The sequence below is a fragment of the Oncorhynchus nerka genome, linkage group LG2 (genome assembly GCF_034236695.1).
Source record: "Oncorhynchus nerka isolate Pitt River linkage group LG2, Oner_Uvic_2.0, whole genome shotgun sequence".
In the NCBI taxonomy this organism is placed as follows: domain Eukaryota; kingdom Metazoa; phylum Chordata; class Actinopteri; order Salmoniformes; family Salmonidae; genus Oncorhynchus; species Oncorhynchus nerka.
Window position 1 is genome coordinate 27,966,580 of NC_088397.1, and position 9,596 is coordinate 27,976,175.

The window sequence follows — 9,596 nt, forward strand, 5'->3', positions numbered from 1 at the left end:
CTACTAAGCTCATAGAAATGGTCTGCGAGGTTCTTGATATGTTTAGCAAGCTCAGACTCCATGTCGTCAGATATGAACATGTGTGTCTCTGCTACTCTATAATATCCTCTCTTTCACACCAATACATGTTAGTTTTCTTTTTGTTATCAACGTAACTCTTCAGTGTCCTTCAGTCTATTTCCTCATCCCTTGCTGCTGCTCAAATGGACTTCTTCCCTTCTCTCACTGACCTGGCTGCTCTCTTAAGAACCCCAGGGGGGGGGCTAGGTTTAGGACTTCATATTGTGTCTTATAGAGACCCCAACGGATGTACAAAACAATCTTAAAACAATCTACTTTGGTTTAGATAAAAAAAAACTTGGCGCAGACGTCAATTCAGCATCTATTCTATATTGGTTCAACGTAATTTCATTGAAATAACATGGAAACAACGTTGATTCAACCAGTGTGTGCCCAGTGCGAAGCATCACGAAACATTAAATTAATTTGACTTTGTGAAAATCCGTTTTTTGGACCTATCATGCTTACCCATTTTTCCATGTGGTTTCTAACTTCACAGACTCCATGAAATGATGGCAACTTCCTAAATATTCAGTCATATTATTAATGTTGTATATGGCTTCCTAGAAACAAGGGGTGGCTCAATTAACCCTTTGACGTACCCTATTCTCCCCTAAAGCACTCTTGTGAAAGGACGTTGCTTAGACTTCATGCCAACATTTTCATAATTGATTGATCTATCTTTTTAGTGTGTACGTGCGTGCATGCATTCAAGTGTGTACGTGTCTATTTGTGTGAGAGAGGAAAAACAAAACAGGTGTAACTATTGAGAAACCCTACATTGAGAAACCCTACATTTTCAGGTGTAACTATTAAGAAACCCTACATTGAGAAACCCTACATTTTCACCTTGTTATTAATGGGCAGGAATGCACAATGTCCTGTGTCTCAACAGTTTCCCAAGGTACCTGTGTACCAAGGGGAACCCCCCTGACATAAATAGGATCATTGTACACCTCTGGAGTGATGTTTTCAGGACCCCTATGACTAAACAAATTGCTATGTGACCCCAGCGCCCCCATATTTACTTGTGACAGGTGTATTAATTACAGCCGGGTTCCCTCCCCACCCTCCTCATTACACCCTGCTCTCTGGGGCCTCTTTGTGAAGGGTTTTCCAACATGAGAGTGTCTAACCTTTGACCTTTAACTCTCGTATGGGTCCCCTCCCCTGGCCCCTGGCCTTGGTGGTCAGGGCCCCCAAACTGCCTTGTCTAAAGACGCCTGATTTATTTCTCAACACTCTAAGACTAAATTACTCCCTCTCTTCCCTGACCTCCCCCATTGTGCCGGATGAAGAGGCGAGAGGAGGAAAGGAGAGGAGGAGAAGAGGAGGACAGCTTTCCTTCACTCCAGGCCAAATACAAGGGAGGGAGGCTGGGATTGGCAGCAGAGGACATGCATGAAGCAACCACGCCACTGACCAAGGAAGTATTTGAAAATGAAAAGATGTTTCCCATCTGTGTCATCTCACAGTTTCTCAGAGGAAGAGAGGGTGAGAGAGAGAGGAGGGAGACAGAGCGAGTGAGAGAGTGAGAGGGGAGGGAGAGAGAGAGAGCATGTTTTTAATTATCACTGGTAAAAACTTTTTGAAGAAGATAAGGAAATATATTAGGAACAGCCAAGATAATCATCTGATAGTAAGAACAGAAAGCCACTTGATAACAAGTAACAGTACGTTCATTCATGTTACATTTTGTTTGACAAAATCAGTCTTGGTGTGAACCAGTGGACTGTGGTTGGGGTAATGAGTGACTCCCACCCCACAGGCTAATATCCCCCCTGTGTTTCAGTGTACGTGAGGGGAAGCATAGCCCTGAGGGCAGGATGTGGGGGTTGATGGGCTCCTCCCATGCCCCACCCGCTGTACCCCCACTCCCATGTCTATGGTATCATCAGCGCAGTGGATTTAGAGCCAGCGGAGCCCTGACCTCCCTCCCTGGCACACACACACACACACACACACACACACACACACACACACACACACACTCCCCTACACACATACACACTCCCATCCCACTGTGCTGCTCAACTCTGTCTGTCACAATGGAATGGCAGCATGGCCTGGCTGTCACAACCTATTATCACTGAGTCGCCCAGGACACTCTCTTTCGTTCTCTCTCTCTCTCTCTCTCTCTTTCTCCCTTCCTCTCTTTTCTTTCTCCCTTCCTGTTTTTTCTCTCTGCCTCCCTCTCTCATACTCTTCCTCTCTCTCTCATGCATCTCTCTCTCTTGCTCTCTCTCTGTATCTCTCTCTCTGTATCTCACTCTCTGTATCTCTCTCTCTCTCTCTGTATCTCTCTCTCTCTCTGTATCTCTCTCTCTCTCTGTATCTCTCTGTCTCTCTCTGTATCTCTCTCTCTCTCTGTATCTCTCTCTCTCTGTATCTCTCTCTCTCTCTGTATCTCTCTCTCTCTCTCTCTCTGTATCTCTCTGTCTCTCTCTGTATCTCTCTCTCTCTCTCTCTCTCTTTCTCCCTTCCTCTCTTTTCTTTCTCCCTTCCTGTTTTTTCTCTCTGCCTCCCTCTCTCATACTCTTCCTCTCTCTCTCATGCATCTCTCTCTCATGCATCTCTCTCTCTGTATCTCACTCTCTGTATCTCTCTCTCTCTGTATCTCTCTCTCTGTATCTCTCTCTCTCTCTCTGTATCTCTCTCTCTCTCTCTGTATCTCTCTCTCTCTGTATCTCTCTCTCTCTCTCTGTATCTCTCTGTCTCTCTCTGTATCTCTCTCTCTCTGTATCTCTCTCTCTCTCTGTATCTCTCTCTCTCTGTATCTCTCTCTCTCTCTCTGTATCTCTCTCTCGCTCTGTATCTCTCTCTCTCTCTGTATCTCTCTCTCTCTCTCTCTGTATCTCTCTCTTTCTCTCTCTGTATCTCTCGCTGTCTCTCTCCCACACACACACACGCTGGACAATGGATGCCTGCTTTCGTCTCAGATGCTGATATTTCAATCAGCCTTTGTTTACTTGGCATCATTCGTGGCCTTGGGAGATCAATTTCAGTGGTGCTCTTTGTTATCTCTGTGAACAGGCTGGAGGAGGAACGTGAGAAGAGAAGGAGGGGAGAGAAGGGAAAGGTGAGAGCGGAGGGACGTCCCGTAACATGGCTCCTCCCCCCACAGCCAGGCCCAGCACCATAGAGGAGACCTCAGAGACCAGAGGGAAGATGAAACCGCAGCACTAATCACTGGTCTTCTCCGTCACCTCTGTCTAACCTCTGGTCGGCTCTGATTTGCACGCCTCACTTTTCTCGCCCTGCAGTTTGAGCCTGACACCATGGAGAAAGAGACGGCATCGCTGATTGAAAACATGGGAGGATGATGATGGCACTAATGATGATGATGATTAGGATGATGAGGAGAGTGATGATGTCCAAGTTGATGATGAGAAAGATGATATTGACATTCACTTTTGCACGTACCAGAAAAAGGTTGCACTTATTTAGTGTTTGTGGTCCAAATGGCACCATATTACCTATGTAGTGCACTACATCGGGAATAGCCTGCTCATTTGGACGCAGACAGTGGAATTAGGTGTGATACAGGCTGAACTTCATGTGATGGCCTCGTACTGCATTCCAGACTGCTGGAGCGTCATCTAATAAGGTGGACTGCAGACCAACATCTTAATCCTCCACCGGGACGTCTGTAGAAGCAACAACACGGACAGGAAAAGGAGTCTCTTTCCGTGTGGTGGTGGCCGGCGGCCCCAGACGTACTTGTCCTTCCCATGATTCTCCACAGACTCGCTAGGTCAAGGCATTTCCCTTTCAACATGATTTGCATCTCACCCCAACCTTCACTCAACTTTGATATTGCAACGCCACTGTTGCTCTTTGCTGTAGTACGCATTAAAGTAGACCCGCAAGGTTACTCTGTCTGTCTGGAGCTCTGCACGACCACACGTCTGGAATTGTTCTGCGGTAAGAATGAATTTTCGAAGGAAATGAAGCGACGGTGGTATTTGAAGTTGACAAAGGATGGATACCGTCACCGTGAGCCGCGAGGCTCTGACATTCCTGCTTTAAGTCTCTTGTTTTGAGATAATAACTGGTGCATTTCTGGTGCAGACAGACAAAGGGGTTACAAAGAGAAAACAAATGCCAGCAATGGACTTTGAGCTGAGACGACAGAGAGAGAGAGAGAGAGAGAGAGAAGAGAGAGAGAGAACTTTTTCTCTATTTGCCCGGAGGAATCTGCAGCCTGGCCTCTCAATCTCTAGGGGTGGAGGTGGTGGAGGTAGAGGGGACTGGGGACAGAGGGGTGGAGGGAAAGGTCAACAGGGTCCCTTTTGTTTTTTCCTCTTCTTCTCTTCCCACACGGCACGCTAGTGGTGATGAATCAGACTCACACGGGCCTCCTCTGGCTCTCCTCTGGAACCTCTTTGAAGTTCATGGCAGGCGGCGGGCGAGCTCTTTCTCAGACGGATGCCCTTGATGACAAGAGGCACCCCCGTGTTTATAACACTACTCTGACAAGTCATAAAAGTCTGGCCCGGGCCAGACAGCCAGTGTGGGTCGAATAAACAGGCTCAGGCTGCCCACCCCTCCTCCGTTCTCATGATGCCAATGAGAAGTTTTGGTTCCACATCAACAGTTTTGGACAATGTTGTCTGATATCAGATGAGGGAGCGGCTGGGGGAATATGTGAGATTGTCGGACTGGGTTACTTTAGGAATGAGAAGCAAAGCTACAGTATATAGCACAGATAGATCAGCAAATGATTCACAAGAGGTTAACATTCAAAGGCCAAAGGTGATGTCTGCAAAGTCTCAGTTGAAGACGTTGCATTTAGACTTTGTATTTAGTCATTGCCAAGTGTTGTCTGCAGTACACAAACTATATAAACTGAGTGTACAAAACATTAAGAACACCTGCTCTTTCCATGACATAGACTGACCAGGTGAAAGCTATGATGCCTTATTGATGTCACTTGTTAAATCCACTTCAATCAGTGTAGATGAAGGGGAGGAGACAAGCTAAAGAAGGAATTTTAAGCCTTGAGACAATTGAGACATGGATTGTGTATGTGTGCCATTCAGAGAGTGAATGGATAAGAAAAAATATTTAAGTGCCTTTGAACAGGGTATGGTAGTAGGTACCAGGCTCACCGGTTTGAGTGTGTCAAGAACTACAACACTGCTGGGTTTTTCACGTTCAACAGTTTCAACAGTTTCCTGTGGTCCACCACCCAAAGAACATCCAGCAAACTTGACACGACTGTGGGAAGCATTGGAGTCAACATGGGCCAGCATCCCTGTGGAACACTTTCGACACCTTGTAGAGTCCATGCCCTGATAAATTGAGGATGTTCTCAGGGCAAAGGGGGGTGCAACTCAATATTAGTAAGGGTCTGAATACTTATGTAAATGTGATGTTTTAGTAGTTTTTTTTATAAATACATTTATAGAAACTTTTCTTTTGTTGATTTGTCATTGTGGGGTATTGTGTGTAGATTGATGGGTGGGTGGGGGAGAATCTAAGGGGTCTGAATACATTCGGAATACACTGTATATATACACTACCGGTCAACATTTTTAGAATACTTACTCATTAATGGGTTTTTCTATATTTTTACTATTTTCTACATTGTAGAATAATACTGAAGACATCAAAACTATGAAATAACACATAGAATCATGTAGTAACCAAAAAAGTGTTCAACAAATCAAAATATATTTTATATTTGAGATTCTTCAAATAGCCACCCTTTGCCTTGATGACAGCTTTGCACACTCATGGCATTCTCACAACCAGCTGCATGAGGTAGTCACCAGGAATGCATTTCATTAACAGGTGTGCCTTCTTAAAAGTTAATTTGTGGAATTTCTTTCCTTCTTAATGCGTTTGAGCCAATCAGTTGTGTTGTGACAAGGTAGGGGGGGCTATACAGAAGATAGCCCTATTTGGTAAAAGACCAGCTCAAATAAGAACAGCTCAAATAAGTAAAGACAAATGACAGTCCATCTTTACTTTTAGACATGAAGGTCAGTCAATACGGAACATTTCAAATCAATTCACATTTAATTTTATTTGTCACATACACATGGTTAGCAGATGTTAATGCAAGTGTAGCGAAATGCTTGTGCTTCTAGTTGCAACCATGCAGTAATATCTAACAAGTAATCTAACCTAAGAATTTCACAACAACTACCTTATACACAAGTGTAAAGGAATGAATAAGAATATGTACATAAAAATATATGAATGAGTGATGGCCGAATGGCATAGGCAAGATGCAGTAGATGGTATAGAGTACAATATATACATATGAGATGAGTAATGTAGGGTATGTAAACATTATATAAAGTGGCTAGTGATACATTTATTACATCACTTTTCCATTATTAAAGTGGCTAGAGTTGAGTCAGTATGTTGGCAGCAGTCACTCAATGTTAGTGATGGCTGTTTAACAGTCTGACGGCCATGAGATAGAAGCTGTTTTTCAGTCTCTCGGTCTCCACTTTGATGCACCTGTACTGACCTCGCCTTCTGGATGATAGCGGGGTGAACAGGCAGTAGCTCGGGTGGTTGTTGTCCTTGATGATCTTTTTGGCCTTCCTGTGACATCGGGTGCTGTAGGTGTCCTGGAGGGCAGGTAGTTTGCCCCCGGTGATGCGTTGTGCAGACCTCACTACCCTCTGGAGAGCGTTACAGTTGTGGGCGGAGCAGTTGCCGTACCAGGCGGTGATACAGCCTGATAGGATGCTCTCGATTGTGCATCTGTAGAAGTTTGTGAGTGCTTTTGGTGACAAGCCGAATTTCTTCAGCCTCCTGAGGTTGAAGAGGCGCTGCTGCGCCTTCTTCACAACGTTGTCTGTGTGGGTGGACCAATTCAGTTTGTCCGTGATGTGTACGCCGAGGAACTTAAAACTTGCTACCCTCTCCACTACTGTCCCGTTGATGTGGATAGGGGGGTCCTCCCTCTGCTGTTTCCTGAAGTCCACAATCATCTCCTTTGTTTTGTTGACATTGAGTGTGACGTTATTTTCTTGACACCACACTCCGAGGGCCCTCACCTCCTCCCTGTAGGCCGTCTTGTCGTTGTTGGTAATCAAGCGTACCACTGTAGTGTCGTCTGCAAACTTGATGATTGAGTTGGAGGCGGGCATGGCCACGCAGTCATGGGTGAACAGGGAGTACAGGAGAGGGCTGAGAACGCAACCTTGTGGGGCCCCAGTGTCGAGGATCAGCGGGATGGAGGTGTAGCGAAATGCATCTACCCTCACCACCTGGGGATGGCCCATCAGAAAGTCCAGGACCCAGTTGCACATGGCGTTGTTCAGACCCAGGGTCTCGAGCTGAATGACAAGTTTGGAGGGTACTATGGTGTTAAATGCTGAGCTGTAGTCAATGAACAGCATTCTTACATAGGTATTCCTCTTGTCCAGATGGGTTAGGGCAGTGTGCAGTGTGATTGCGATTGCGTCGCGTGTGGACCTATTGGGGTGGTAAGCAAATTGGAGTGGGTCTAGGGTGTCAGGTAGGGTGGAGGTGATATGGTCCTTTACTAGTCTCTCAAAGCACTTCATGATGACGGAAATTAGTGCTACGGGGCGGTAGTCATTTAGCTCAGTTACCTTAGCTTTCTTGGGAACAAGAACAATGGTGGCCCTTTTGAAGCATGTGGGAACAGCAGACTGGGATAAGGATTGATTGAATATGTCTGTAAACACACCAGCCAGCTGGTCTGCGCATGCTCTGAGGACGCGGCCAGGGATGCAGTCTGGGCCTGCAGCCTTGCGAGGGTTAACACGTTTAAATGTTTTACTCACGTTGGCTGCAGTGAAGGAGCCATGTCAGTGGCACTGTATTGTCCTCAAGGTGAGCAAAGAAGTTGTTTAGTTTGTCTGGGAGCAAGACATCCTGGTCCGCGACGGAGCTGTTTTTTCTTTTGTAGTCCGTGATTGACTGTAGACCCTGCCACATACCTCTCGTGTCTGAGCCGTTGAATTGTGACTCTACTTTATCTCTATACTGACGCTTAGCTTGTTTGATTTCCTTGCGGAGGGAATAGATACACTGTTTTGTATTCGGTCATGTTTCCTGGTCACCTTGCCCTGATTAAAAGCAGTGGTTCTTCAAGTGCAGTCGCAAAAAACATCAAGCACTTTGATGAAACTGGCTCTCATGAGGACCGCCACAGGAATGGATGACCCAGAGTTACCTCTGCTGCAGAGGATACGTTCATTAGAGTTACCAGCCTCAGAAATTTCTGCCCAAATAAATGCTTCACAGAGTTTAAATAACATACACATCTCAACACCAACTGTTCAGAGGAGACTGTGTGAATCAGACATTCATGGTCAAATTGCTGAAAAGAAACCACTCCTAAAGGACACCAATAAGAAGAAGAGACTTGCTTAGGCAAAGAAACATAAGCAATGGAAATTAAACCAATGGAAATGTGTCCTTTGGTCTGGAGTCCAAATTGGACATTTTCGTTTTTTGGAGTTTTTGGTTTCAACCGTGAGGGTGAACTGATGATCTCCGCATGTGTACTTCCCACAGTAAAGTCTGAAGGAGGAGGTGTTATGATGTGTGTGTGGGGGGGGGGGCTTTGCTGGTGACACTGTCTGTGATTTATTTCGATTTCCAGGTACACTTAACCAGCCCGGCTACAACAGAATTCTGCAGTGATACGCCATCCCATCTGGTTTGGGCTATCATTTGTTTTTCAACAGGACAATGATCCGACACACGTCCAGGCTGTGTAAGGGCTATTTTACCAAGAAGGAGAGTGATGGAGTGGTGCATCAGATGACCTGGCCTCCACAATCACCCGACCTTAACCAAATTGAGATGGTTTGGGATGAGTTTGACCGCAGAGTGAAGGAAAAGTAGCCAACAAGTGCTAAACATATCTGGGAAGTCCTTCAAGACTGTTGGAAAAGCATTCCAGGTGAAGCTGGTTGAGAGAATTCCAAGAGTGTGCAAAGTTGTCATCGGCTCAGACACGAGACAAAAATCAATTAAATCAATTTTAGAGTAATGTTGTAACGTAACAAAACGTGGAAAAAATCAAGCGGCCTGAACACTTTCCGAATGCACTGTATACACAACAGTGTACAAAACAGTTAAGACACCTTCCTAATATTGAGTTGCACTCCCTTTTGTTTGTCTCTTAGTTGTATCCCCTACAGCTTTCACCTGGATTCACCTGGTCAGTCTGTGTCGTAGAAATGTTTGTGTTCTCTGCATGTTGTGTAGAATTGTCTTTGAAGAGCAAGAACATGTGGACTATAGGCCGACACTGAGCGTTTGTGCTTCAGTGCTTGCCTCTCAAGTTCAGTGAACTGCCTTTTAAAGGGAGTCTGTTGGGAAAGTAGTACAGCAGAAAGCAAAGAAAGCCCAGCATACTTTTCCAGACACAAGGGGAACACTTTGTTCTCTCAGAGGCTGTGGAATAGCTGCCTTGACTAGCCTCACAGCAGAGTCAATGTACGTGTTTGAGATCGACTACCACAATCAGAATCACTACTCTACAAATCCCCTTGTATCCCAAATAACTATGTATAAGCGATTCTTGTGATTGA